The following is a 14,334-nucleotide window of genomic DNA, read 5'->3' on the forward strand; positions in this document are numbered from 1 at the left end:
CTCTGAGAACACACAAACGACTGTTCCAATATCCTGCTACCTTGCCATAGACTTATGAAGTGCATGAGTTCTCAGTGTAGTTTCTGTTAATTCAGTGCCTATTGTTACTACTTCTAATAGTAAAAGGAGAATCCTGCAGTACTGACACATCAGTCCTGGGATTGAGGAAGTCTGTATCTTATTCACATTTATCTCATATATCTGCTAAATGACAGTGAACAAAATTATTCTGATTGACTTAAATTTCCTGCTCCATAGACTGAGAATGGTAATGTTAGCCTAGAGCATGGAGATGTTATAGGTCCTAATGCTTTAATATGGGTAATGTGATTTCTGAATCATCAAAAGAAGGTGTAAAAGAAGACCAGAATATTATTATGGCAAATAAGATACAAATCTTTGAGGATTCAATTATATTTAACTTTTTTGAAAGCCAGTGTTTTAACTGTTAAACAACCACTTCTGATTATTATAGGACACAAAAGCAAATGCTGTTGTGTCCTATAATAGTCAGAAGTGACACCACAAAACAAGGGTTTGAGACAGATACAAGATAATTTCTAACACTTTAAACTGGAATGCAAATTTCTTAGCCTTGAAGCATGGCAGCCATTCAGGAGTTTATTTTTCTGGCTTTGAAATCTGAGTTGTACTTAGCTATGGGATCTGACAAGTTTCTCCTGCCTTACATCATCTCTGCTCACCTGGCAGCACAGAAGAAGGTGTCTCACACTAACGTTGTCAAGCTAAAGCTCCACTGAGAGGACAGTGATGAATGCTGGTTTAAGTCTATTTAGCTTGTGTTGGGTGGGCAATGGATGAAGGCCAGGTATATGAAGCAGTAAGAATTATAAACTGAAATGAAAGGCTCCACTGCATATAGTTTAATTCTTCGTGTAGTCAAAAGGAGGTTTCTTGACTAAACAGTGATTTTTTCCTAAATCAGCTTTTCTCCACAAGCCCACATGTCCATAAGATGTTTGTCTTCTTGAATTACTAGCACTGGCAGACAATGCCATATCTGTACTAGGAGGAATATGGTCTAGGGAAAATGATAACAATTCTGCAAGAAAACAATCATCCTTTGACTTATATAACCCTATGTGCCACTGAATATTACAGTGACTAAACTCCAGCTATGCATGCAGGCTCAGTGTATCATTCCTTAGGTGAACAAATTTCCACCTCAATAAGATGAGCACAGCCAACACTATAATTGCTCAGTGAGTGATTTTTAAACACTTTTAATGCTGCCAAATCAAACCCAATTTCCTCCAGAACAAGGCCGCTCATTGATGCCCCTTGAAAGATATTTTCATGACATTTAGAAGTAGGTTGTGGATCAATACAGTTGTACTCTGTGGGAATATTTTAGTACATCACATGGTGTAATTATCCATGACCACAAATACACAAAGCCAGCCATCACTGGCCAACTGAACATGCGGTAATTGGAAGTCTAGGTGCTCTAAAACAACGAACAGCACCAGTTCCTTAGATAATCACTGCTTTTGGATTGCCTTCTTGCTGTGGATGCCTTTTTGTTGTGGTTGCAGCTAGGATGCAGGGCTTTATTCCCTACTTCCAGTTTTGAGGCATTGCTCATATTCCATGTGCTACAAGACACAGCCTTTCCTCTAAATCTCATCAGCCTTTTTCAGTAAAGGGAAGTGCAATGACTGTGTGTCACTGTGTTTCAGGTCCCTCTTGTCTTTACCCACTCTGCCTGGAGACCTGCAGGATTGCACCCCCATGAGTGCCAGCTGCTGGATATTGTGACACTTCCAGGACAGGACACCCTAAAAAGAAACATAAAAAAGGAGGGAGGAGTTTGTTTCATTAAAGCAGCCTAACACCCATTTTTTATTGTGTTATTTATGTTAAGTATGTATAGAAAGCCAAGTATGTATTAAATAACAACGTGTGTTTTAAATAATAAAACCTGATGTATTGCAAAGCAAAGAGAAAGGCTTCCCACCTGTGCAAAAGGAATTTACCTAGACACAACACCAAAACCCTGCTTCCTGCAAAGGTGAGAAGAGAAGAAAAGAAAGCTTAAGTTCAAGAAATGCTTTCACTATCAAAGATAACTACTCTTTAGCTAAGCCTTGACTACTGCTACATGTATTGTGAAACAAGGAGGTAGTCAAGCCAGCTGATCTGTCAGAAAGATGAAACAGCTACAGATGACAGAGTCTGTCTGGATGGGGTAGATCTGCCACTTTTCTAGTGTGGAATATGTCCAAGGGATTTTAGGTATTAAATCTGCTAAAGCATCTACTGAAAAGGCAAACACATTTTAACTTGAATTGGTGTTTGCCTTGTAACAAAGATGTGGTTAGGGACTTATGGGCCAGAGAAGCCCTCCTCCCCAGCTTTAGGCTCTGGATTGCTGAGCTCTGGATAGGAATCCCCCTGGTGTCAGGGTCCTGAGCACACTCCCCCCACTTGTAGGAGCCTATTTGACTAAGTTAAGGCATCTCATTGACTGAGTCCAAAGTCAACTCTCTTGTTAATAAGAACTATTGTGAAGAAAGCTAGAAGCAATGTCCTGCACTTCAAGCCTTCCCATGGGAGCTGCTTTTGAGCTGCAGCTCTTTAGCTTGGCCATGCCTCTGCTACATTACATCTCTGTGTGTCCAGTGCAAATACCTCCTCAATCCTGACCCTGATCCTGACAGACTGACCTGACTTCCTGCCTTGACCCTGGACCAGTCTGATCACAATGGAATTGCAGGGCTGTCACTGGACTAAGGCTGACCCTGATCACTGTCCCTGGACCTGATCCTGACCCTGTCTGTCTAAACTTCCTGACTTCTTGTTGGGGAGGTCACAGACCCTGCCTGCCTTGCTGTCACCCTCTGCTCCTAGTTCCCCTTTGCTTGCAGAGCAGCTTGCCCTTGCTGCTCCATGACATCTGGAAAGCATAAATCCACATTCTTTTTTACAGAGAATAGGTGGGTCCAAACACATCCCAAATCATCCCAGATGTCACTATCTCAGGCTCTGCGGCTGATTCATGAGAACAGCAATGCAGAAGAGTATCACAGACTCACAAAAACATTGTTTGGAAAGGACTTCTAGAGATGACTGACTATTCCAGTCTCCTGTTCAAAGTGGCACCATTGCTAACATCAGGTCAAGTCAGCTGTGGCTTTGTCCATCTCAGTTTTGAAAACCTCCAAGAATGAAGAGTCTCTGTACAACCTTTTTCAGTGGTGCATTACTCTCCTAGTGACTTTCTCTCGTAACCTCAACCTCCCAAGCTGCAATTTGTGGCCTTTTATGGTTGCAGTTGGCATGATACTCAAATGTCCCAGGTCCTCCTGGACTGAACACTGCTGTTTATCATGTCAACCTCTGTACCTAATCTAATGTCATCCACATATCAGCTGAGAGTACACTTTCTATCACCATCCAAGTCTTTGATTCAGATGATCATATGGGCCTCAGTATCAGCCCCTAGGTTACTCTATTTATTTTTTGGTTTTCATCTTGACATTGAGCTTTTGATCACTACTCTTTGAGCCTGATGATCCAGCCAATTTGTAGCCCACCTAATAGTCCATCCAACAAACCTTTCCTTCCAGCTTCCTACTGTTTCATCTTGCAAAGAGATATGCTGTGGGAGATGGTGCCAAAAGTCTTAATAAATTGTTCTCCACTCATCTACTAGAAAGAGGATGTCAAGTGATAAGCTACAGAGAGTGATTTTATTCTCCTAGTCAACTGTGCCACAGTTGCTCACTTACATGGCTAGCTATGGTTACTCCTTTCTCCACTATGCCCTGGCTCAATTACTGTCCCACAGGCATTTGTGCCCACAGCCTCTCTAACACACAGACACTATGTCTCTGCTTTGAGTTGGTTTTCATCATTAATCACTTTTAGTCTTTCTAATTTTAAGCTACACAGCCCAGTCTGAGCCTCAAATCTCTTACTGTGAAGCCATACTGCTGCTCCCCCATGGTAAATGGAAATTCTTCATGTCCCTCATTTTTGTGATTACTTAAGATTACTGTGACCTGCTACTAAAGTCTGACAACTCCTTTAAGCCCTGTCAAACCTCTCTTTTGTCCTGGACACTTTCTGTTGGTTTGTTTTTTTAAAAAAAAAAAAACTTTTAAAAAAGATTTATCATTTCTTTTTAAATATGCCTGGAAAATGAGACACTTGCAGTACATTTATACCTTTCCAGCAGACTGCTGAGAGTGTGGGCTGCATATAGCAGGCTACCATACTATAACACATGAAATGGTCCATCATACTGGGTACCTGCTGGAGGCCTGAGCTGAGCATAGCCCTGGGCATAACATCTACTGGAACTGCCTTTGATTGATCTAAGCATCAAATCACTCATGGATTTTGTTTGAGAGATACCCGGTTGTTCCCCTCCAGAACAGATCCCAGGACAAATCTAGCCTGCATGCTGTGCTGCTGGTCAGGGAAATGGGACCCTGGAGTGAAACAATGAGTAATCCAATCTGACGGGCTAGTGACCTGTTGACCCTTAGATAAAGAGCTCATTGTTGATGCTGTTAACACAGGGAAAAGAGTGATCCAAATCTTCTTAAGTATTTCCAGTAGATGGATGGTCTGTTAGGGAGCAAGACATCTTGACTGACATCTCTTGGTGAGTGAAGAGAAAAGACTGCATTGGCCAAGTGTCACTTGTATTTCTGTCATAGGACACTTAAGACATACTTTGCCAATTTGTCATTGCTGTTATTTTGCTCAAAGGCTCCATTAAGTGTTAAGTAAAAGAAATAACATAATGCTGCTTATTCTTTTGGGGTCAAATGAAGTCAGAGAACTGCAGAGTTTACTTTTGATGAGGGCTTACTGCAGACTGGTATGGCTGAGTTTTGGAGCATGGGAAAAATAGTAAAAGCGAAAAAAGTCGAAGTGTTCCCATACAGTATTTCTCATGTAAAAACTCTAGGTAGAACCCTTCATGCCACTTTCTTTCTGAAAACTTTGTGACAGACTTTAATAATGCAGAGATGGCTTTTGCTGAAGCTGTAGGACCTCATCAACATACCTGAAGAACCTGACCAGGGATTCTCAAGTCAGCAATCAAGCTTACAACTACTCTTTCAGGAGGAGACAACGTTACTTGGGGGAATACCAGGCAAACCGCTCCGAGGGGCTAATGGTAATCCTCAAACTCTGGGTTCTGGCAGCACTGAATACCAAACCAACACTGAATACTAAACAGCAAGTGATACAGCTGTGGAAAGGGAAGAGAAAAAGTGCTACTGCAGAAACACAAGTGTCATATTGCATACTTCAGACTATGACAGTCAAACTGTTGTTAGGAGTGAGAAACTGCTGAAAATCTTATATAATAGACATTTATAACTAATATTATCACTGGATTTCCTAAAAGTAGGCTGTGTTCCTTTCAGGCAAGCACATTCAGTTTCTACCTTATTTCTTGTACTCAATGAATCATAAATACTGACTCAGAGAGATGGAAAATGCTTGATAGCTGTTTCTTTTCTGCATTTGGAATAAAGCAGGAGTATGTTTGCATTCCATATGATATGATGGATAAACCATGTCTGTGACAAAGAAGGACGAGAAATCTGCTAAAGAAGCCCAGATAATGTAAATTAAAGAGGAAGTGGGCAAGGATCTTCCTGAGAACATCAATGGTTAAACAACTCAAAGAATATAGCCCTACAAAAGATGGAAGGATTATTAGCCAAATCCTCATATTTAAAAGAGATTTGAAGACTTCTGCATCTATAATCTGGTTAGCCTATCATTACCACCATGCAAAACAATGGAGTTCATCTGAAGCAATGCACAGCAATACTTAATAAAAACTTTTAAAGAAAACTACATCTTTTAAAAGACCACAGTAAAAAACCCTAGAATTTTCTCTTTTTTTCTTTTTTCTGAAAAAAACACCAAACAACAACAAAAATAAAAGAGGTTCATTGGTTGATAAAGGCCCTGTGTTGAGTATGTCAGGGCACACTACATCTTGACTAAAACTTTACACCCTGAGAATGAGGCTCCCTCTTCTGACGTGATGCTTTGCTACCTGTCCATGTCTCTAGGAGACATCTCTTTGAACAGATTTGCACTTTCTCTCTAGCCTTGAGGAAAATATAGTGAAGAATAAAAACGTCTTTAACAATAACATACGCCTTACTATTCTACACAGGAAAGGAGATGAAAAATTAGAGAAGTGCTATGCAGGTTATCACAGAAGACTGCTACTCAGCTTAACTCAGCTCAGCTCAGCTCAACCAAGATCAACAGTGTCTCTTTGCACTGTCAACACTGTTCGCACTTACATGTATTTGAATCTCCTACCTGTATTTATCAAACAAGCCTTTTGTTTTGTGTGTCAATAGAGCCGGAATCTTCTTTCGGGATTATTTCACTTTATTGCTATAGCACTTCATACAGCAGCTAAATATAACCCATAGTTAGGTCTGATTCAGCTGCTCTTGTTGGACTGTTTTTCCTACCAGCTTGACTGCTGAACTTCAGGACAATTTCGAACCAGATTAATGGCAGGCAGTGGTTTAAGGTTGACGACACACTTAGAAATGGCAGAAGTGCAAGATTCTTGTAAATGACAAATTCATGCAAACAGTGCAGCTTATTGAGGAAAAAGAATTCCAAAGTAGAGAGCAGAAGTCAGCTGTAGATTTTACAGGCCTTTAAAAGCCAGTGACGTTTTTGAAAGATGGGTGGTCACTGTGGAGGCAGTGCCTTTTTTTTTGAAGTTTGAATGGAGGTAACATGAGACTTCAGATGGGGACGGCTCAGCAACGCACCCCCACAACTCACTTTAAAAATAGTGGCCAAATGCTGCATTTGTCAAACATCTAGGCAATCTTTTAGTTAAGCCATACACTTTAAGGCGTCTTAAGATCCAGTGTAAAGAGCGACAAGCAGGGATGTGCTGATATGGCCTCTGGATCTGTTCCTGGAAGAACATAACTCCATATATATTTTTCTTAAGAGCATGGAAAAATATGTGAGGAGAAATTGACAGTGTATTCACAAAGAGAACAGCAGGTTCTGAAATTAAACTAGTTGATAAGCTTTCAGCTCAGAAAATCAAAAATCTCCTGTGAAGTACCATTAAAAACTGCTACAGCACCAGTTAGTGCAGTGTAATCCAATCAAATGAACTGTAGGACATGAACATGACAAAAAACTTCTTCCCTCTGTTACAAAAATATGTGCTTATCCCACTACTTTCCTGATATTGTCATGGCACAACGCATAAATGGATTGGACAAAGAAGAAACATTTTGTTCTCTTCCTATCTGCCACAGAAGGCTTTGCTTTTGTTAAAAGCAGAAAACACCGCACATTAATATGCCATTCCCCACCTGATGCCTGTCCAACATCCTTATTTGCAGCAGCTAAAGAGCAGCTGCACCTGCCTGTATCTGCAGTGTATCTTTGTTGAAAGGATTTTAGATGACTGTGTTGGCAAACACTGGGTCGACCAAACCTAGCTGTCAGCATGAGGTAATAATTGACATGTAACTCAGAATATTCAAACATATACACATTAGCAGAAGCCATGAAGGTAAGGCATGCATACTAGCCACAGAAATAAACAGCTTGAATGATAACATGAAACACATTTATGACATTCTGGATGCTTCTACCTCTGTCTTAAATACAAGGAAATCGAACTTAATGAGTTCTGACAGCTTTCACAAGTTAAGTCTGACAGGAAGCAGACTAGAAATTTCTATCTTATATTAAACATATAAGCATGATAGCACCCTACTAACTGCTCCAGGCCTATTCTTCTCAGTTTTCTTTGTTTTCTTCGATGTTAAATGTTGCCAGTAAATTCCAGTATGAGCAGCTTGCTGCCACTTTAACACCAAAGTGACTATAAGAAATAGTCACAGCTATACCATTTTACAGTTTTAACTGTTTCATAATAGATAACTGTCCAGTATGGCATTTATTATACAGAGGTGCTGCTTTTTCAATATGGTGTAAACTTGTACAACACCCAGAAAAGTACTAAGCAGGGATGTGCATAGCAGTGCATGCAAAAACAAGCATCAGCTGAGACACTAAAAACTACATGCACATTTAAGCTGAGATAAATTACAATCCTGTGAAGGCTGCTTATCAGTCCTCGGTCACTGTGAATGATAACCAAAGAGAAAGTATTATCTATCATTCTTTCAACAGCTACAATAAGAGATGTTCTGGTATATTGTGCTAAAATATCATTGTGCCAGGCTGTTTTCAACAGTGTGCTATTACTGGTGGCCTCACAGTCAGGGACAGGTGGGAAAAGAAATTACTTATGACAGGCTGCTCCAAAGAACTGCCCAATTGCTTGTAGCAACAGTGAACACCCTCTGCTCCCTGGGTTTCAGAGTGGCTGCTATGAATGCTGAGTTTCACAGGACAAGATACAAACCTTGTACCAAAGGCACAAGAACTGGATATAGAAATGGGGTTTAAAAGACAACTTTTATTTGCATTCATTAATCTGCTTATGTTGAGAGACATCAGTTTTCTTCTTATTTATGATAAGACTGCTTACTAGATCTTGATTTCTTGCAAGCATTAAACCAATTTTATTTCATTATGCAAGGTCTTTGGGATAATGTAAATAATTTCAAAACAAAACAAACGCAAACACAAACAAACAAGAAAAGAACCTGAATACTTCAGGTTGGTCCCTTTCTGTATTGGTCCAGTTTTACACTTGTGGTTTATTGATTTGATCACAAACCTGGTGTAAATGATGATAACACAAAGATGAGGATGTCTGTTCCATTTTCTTGTACCAGTTATTTTCAGAGTCTGTATGTTAAAAGAGAAAGGGAGACATATTACTTTATGTTACCACACCAACATCTATCTCTCATTATAGAAATTATTCTGTCATTATTTATTATGGAAATATCACTTTTATGGTTAGGTTATTAGAAACAGTAATTGGAGCATGATTCATGTCATAAATTTAGTACATTGTAGATGAGTAGTTATATATATTAACACTTAAAAGAATCATTACTACTTAGCAATAACAGAGGAGGTGCAGGACAGGTTCAGTGAATTGATGGAGAACCGGGAAGATTTGATACTTGAGGCAAAGGCCACTTATCCCAGTCAGCCACTAATCCCCAGGAAGTACTCTGTGCCAAGACTGTTAATATAATTATCATATTTTAAAAGACATGAGAATGGTTTCACTTTTGGGTGAATGAATCCTGCATCTTGAACATGTTGAAGAATAGATGCAAGCTGTCACACAAAGACACTGTCAATTTTCCTTGGTTTTACATTTATGTACTCTTGGATAGAGCTGGCTGAATACTAGCTGATGTTTAAGGCATCTACATGCCAAGTTCAAAGATTTCCACTATTTTGGAAAGGCAAAATATATGTTTGCTTAAAGGTTGCAAAGCATTTGAGTAAGAATCAATAACCAGTTATGATCCAAAGATAATTTGTGATGCTCTGTAGATTAGTTCTGTGCATTCATTGCTAAACATCTGGAGAATGGGGATTAATAAATGCAGAAAGATAAATTTAACAAATATCAGTCATTATTCAAATTAGCAAAAACAGTTACAGAAGATTATGCAATCTCTAGAAAAGGAAATATAGAGTAAATAACCATATAAGACAAAAGCAGAGCAATTCAGTTTCAATGAATACACAGCTACCTGTGTCAAAGGCCTGTTGAAGTCAATGGTAGTTTTTAGAACAGTATTGCACGAATAGATCTTTATGGTAAATATCATAAACCCCATTGATCACTTTTGTCTCAGGACCTAGCAAATGCTGAAAAGGTCTATGGTAGGATAATGCAAAGGTTAAAGCTATGAGGGGGACTATGTACATTTTAAAAGGAAAAGCTACAATTAAAAGAGGCAATATGATGAGTATGTAAAATAAGAAAATATATAATGAAAAACAGATGTTTGAACCTGTTTTAGCCTTTAGATTACCACAAAGACAAGAAATAGCCATACTGAAAGGCAACAGACATAAAATACTACAAGTACTCTGTTTTCTACCATTTATAATTAACCTGTGCATTTTATTGCCACAGGATACTGCTGAGGGAAGTAGCCTAGTAAATTCCTGAAAAGAGCAGCATCCGCAGCTCAGCCTGAGACGACAACATGGTAAGAACTATGAATCCTCATGCTTTGAGGTATCAAGCCAGGGTCAGCTGGGTCTCAGAGAAAAGTTCTCCTTTTGTGGCCCAATAACGAAGGGAGCAGAACCCCTACAGTCAAAAGGCAGATGTTAAAACAGAAGAACTGCTTCTTTGTAATGGCATCACAGCTTTTGTCTCTGGTTTTACAAATCTGGAGGACAGGATTTGTTATGTACTGGGAAGTGTTGTATTAAAATGTCAGCATGCATGTCACGCCTTCTTAGTGCTTGTGATTCATATTCCTATAAATCACTAGAAAGACAGGAATATTTTTATCTTTTTATTTATCTCAGGCTGTTGAACAACTGAATGGCTGTGAGGATTTTTCATTGAAATCAAGTTAGCTATGTATCACAAGTTAAATTGAGCTTGCATCTTTTAATCCAAAAGCAAAAAGTATTTTAAAACAGATTGTAAATTAGTGGTTAAAAAGAAGATGAGGTTTTAGTTATTCCGAATTATATTCTGAACTCTGAGTAAGAACTCTTGTGTAAATTCAGACAAGTTATTTAACTTCTACGCATCTAAACTTCCCCACATCTGCCAAATGGATCTGCCTAATGAAGAAGCTGCTAAATCATTGTGCATTTTGTGTTCCAGACATGAGAAAATGTTATGTAAATGCAAGGTGTTATTACTGAGCATTGTTCTGAAGCTCCTACAAATGAGTCAGATTTCTCTAGCTGTCACCCCACATCAAATAAATGTAATTATATAGTGACATCATAGCTAGGGACATCTTTCTGAGTGAAATTCTTCTAGAGAGTTGTCCCCTGGCATCCCAGATACAGCTTGGCATATTTACCCAGGTTTATAGCAGGAATTATGGTGGACTGTTCCTTGAATTTCTCCATTTGTTTGTGTTTTTGTCTGTCTCTCTCTCTTAATCTCTCTCTCAGGTCACCTACAAACATTTCTCAAGGACCACTTGGGCCAGTCACAGGGTGCTGTTTTCACATTGCACGAAGCAGCACCATGGATGGTAGCTGAGCTCAGCCCAGGAGCTGCATTCCTATGCTGTCTTCCCACCAACAGCCAATGCAGTTCCTTAATAGTGAGGGATATTATGTCAGTGCTGATGATTTTAGCAGTGTGCATCACTCAAAGGTGTTCTGCAACATGTGTGCTCCCAATTACAAAAAAGGGAATTGAAATAATAAGCCTCTGTGTTACTCAGCAGATTTGATTATACCTTGCTGCCATGCCTTTTGAATTCATTCTGGTTCTTTTTCTCCTTGGAGAGAAATCTTTGCCTGCCTCCACACAGGTGCTGGTGATGCTGGAGGGTGCATTTGGGCAAGCAAAAGGAGACTCACAAGGCTTGGGATTACTGCTGGGAGCCAATTTACTTCTATCTGTCCAGGCTTGCTGCAGGGTAAAGGACAGGATGAAGGTGGCACGCAAGAGATAATCAGAATAAAAGCTCCCAGGAACAGTACCAACAGTAACAGATTGTGTAGAAAGAACAAACACAGGGATACTTCAGGCAATGTGCATGGTGACATGATGCCTGCAACTGCAGATCACTGTTATTCTCTGTGAGGAATGTCAACTCCTTGTGTTCTGGATCAGGCCTAGAAGAAAGATCTTTCCCACAATAGATGAAAGGAATAACAAAAATGCACTGAAAGTCACCTGGATACAAGAACCACTTTCTGTTTGTGGTGAATGTTATGATCCAAGGAGTAGTGTTTTGTTATTTCTAGGTTACTCTTTTTATGTCTATAAACCAAATAACCCTCCTAAGCACCAGTGAAGTTACCAGGAATTGTAGGTGCCCTACTCCAATTTGTGAAAGAAATGCCAAATGTAAGCACCAGTTCCGAAATTTTGGTTCCAGTATCTTGTGCAAGCTCCAGGGCTAATAGCCATGGAATTGCATATTTTCCTTCTAGCACAACAGTCATAACATAACAATTCCAGCACAACTTTCTTGTTCAACATGGTTCAACCTTAGCCTGAACAGTGCTGCTACGGGGGGAAAATAGTTCAGATTCTCGTGAATCATTTGATCAGATGCTGAGAGAGCTGGAAATGTTGTTGATGATATGAAGTGGACAGGAGAATAGATTCCCTCATCTATTTCACACAGCTGATAAGCAATAATGCCCTTCAGTAGCTCCCCAGCTGGCCCAGGTTCAGATGACCAGCACAGTAATGAAAGTCTCCATATCCTATTAACAGTTTTCAGGCCATCCATAGTTCATTGAAGAAACGTCTGCTCTGAGCTGAGATGGATGGCTTCCTCTGTAATGAAAATAGAGTGAGAGGTAAGATTGCATGAGGAAGACCTGCTTCTATTTCACCCCTATGCAGGTGGAATGATACTTGGAAGCCGGGGGGAGATTTTTGTTAAGTATCTGGTACCTTTGTTTCATGTAACAAAGGAAAGACAAATGGTAACACATTCATAATTCTAGCACCAGTTTTGTCATAATAGGACAAAATGGTGCCTGAGGATTCCTGAGTATCAAGCAGATGGGCCATCCATTATTTTCCTTCAGGTCAGGGGTCACCCTAAAACGAGAGTCAGCAATCATTTTGCAGGGTATAACAAACCCATTTTTTTGTCTGCTTCTTAATCCCAGAAAGCACTACTGTCCTCTACTTTTGTCCACATACATTATCATTTTTGTCTATTATCTGTGTCCCCAGAGACCTAATAGTCTTTTCTTCAGTGCAGCTTGATCTGGAGCAGCTGTAAGCTTTGCTGCAGGCAGTGTCTGACAACTGCTTGCCTCTTGGTCAGTGTCAGTTCCCTGGGGGAGGACAGGCATTCACTTCATTATTAGAAGCGTGGAAAAAAATCCTATATTCATTTAGATCCAGAATAAATTCGTAATATTTGGAACAAAGGACCCATGTTCCAGTCCAGCTGGCAGTGCTTTTACATTGCCATTCTTCAAGGCCAGCTCCTGCTTAAAGCATGCATTAAGGTCATTTATTTAAAAATAATGGAATGTGCTGCAAAAGCCCTTTTTTTCCTCTGTCAGTCTAAATTTCACCTTCCAGCATCTCTCATTGATCCTTGAGCACTAAGACTTTGTGTGAAACAGCACCTTTGTAAAAGTAAAGATTGTTCAATTACAGTACTTGGTAGAAGAGAGCAATAGCAAACAACAAGCCTAGTGTTTTTTTCAAAAACAGGCCCGAGTCTTATTTTGTCATATAACATTGTGTTCTTATTCTGGTGTAAGGTGAGAATAAATTACCTCCTTATTACTGGGATAAAAATGGATGCCAATGAAAGGTTTTATTGTTAGCTTGCTGCAGGACATCCTAGTACTTTACATGATTATCCCAGGTAAGAAGGTGCTCTTCAAAACTGTTCATGTGCTTTTCCTGCAGTTGTCCATCACAGCTGTTTATGTTCCCTTCCATTTGAGACACACAAGAAATGGGCACTGAACAAGATGTCTCCTTTTTTGTTTCAAAAAGGAGCTAACTCTGAAAAGGTGTAATATTGTACAGATTTAGGATGAAATCTTGGCCCTGTTGATGTTAACAGACGTTACCATTTACTTCAACAGGACAAGAATCTCACTGGCAAAATACAGCTACTATTTAAGTCAGATCATCTTCTTCGTGGATTCTAAGGTGAATGACCACATGGAGGCTCCTTCCTCCAAAGACCATGCAGAAAGACTAACCAAGATCAAAGTGAAATTCACTTCAGGGGTAAAATCAAACATCCGTGCATCCTTCGATACCAACTTCCAAAAATTTAGGCTGAGATTTATCTGAAGCAACTAAAAGATAAGGATGAATTCTGAGTGTCCAGAGGATGATTCATCCTTCCATCCATACCCTAGATGGTGGGCTTATCTTTAACCTTATCCTTGTCCTTGTCCTCATCCTCATCATAGTTTATGATGAAATGAAATCACATCTGTGACTTTTTTATTAGCTGGGTAATGTTAAGTTGACTTTTGAATTAAGTTTCTTCAGCTTTTCAGAGAGACCTTGTGAAATAAGCTAACCTTGTAGGAAGGTAGAAAGTTTTGCTTACACTACTATTTTTTTATATAATCATTTTGGTAACAGAAGCAGTAATTTGAGAAAAAAATTCAACGAAAATATTTACTGGTACCTTCTTTAAAATTTGTATTTGTGCAGGTATCATGGACGTTTTGTATAAAAAATACTTTTCT

Source organism: Strix aluco, chromosome 1, assembly GCF_031877795.1.
Source record: "Strix aluco isolate bStrAlu1 chromosome 1, bStrAlu1.hap1, whole genome shotgun sequence".
NCBI classification, from domain to species: domain Eukaryota; kingdom Metazoa; phylum Chordata; class Aves; order Strigiformes; family Strigidae; genus Strix; species Strix aluco.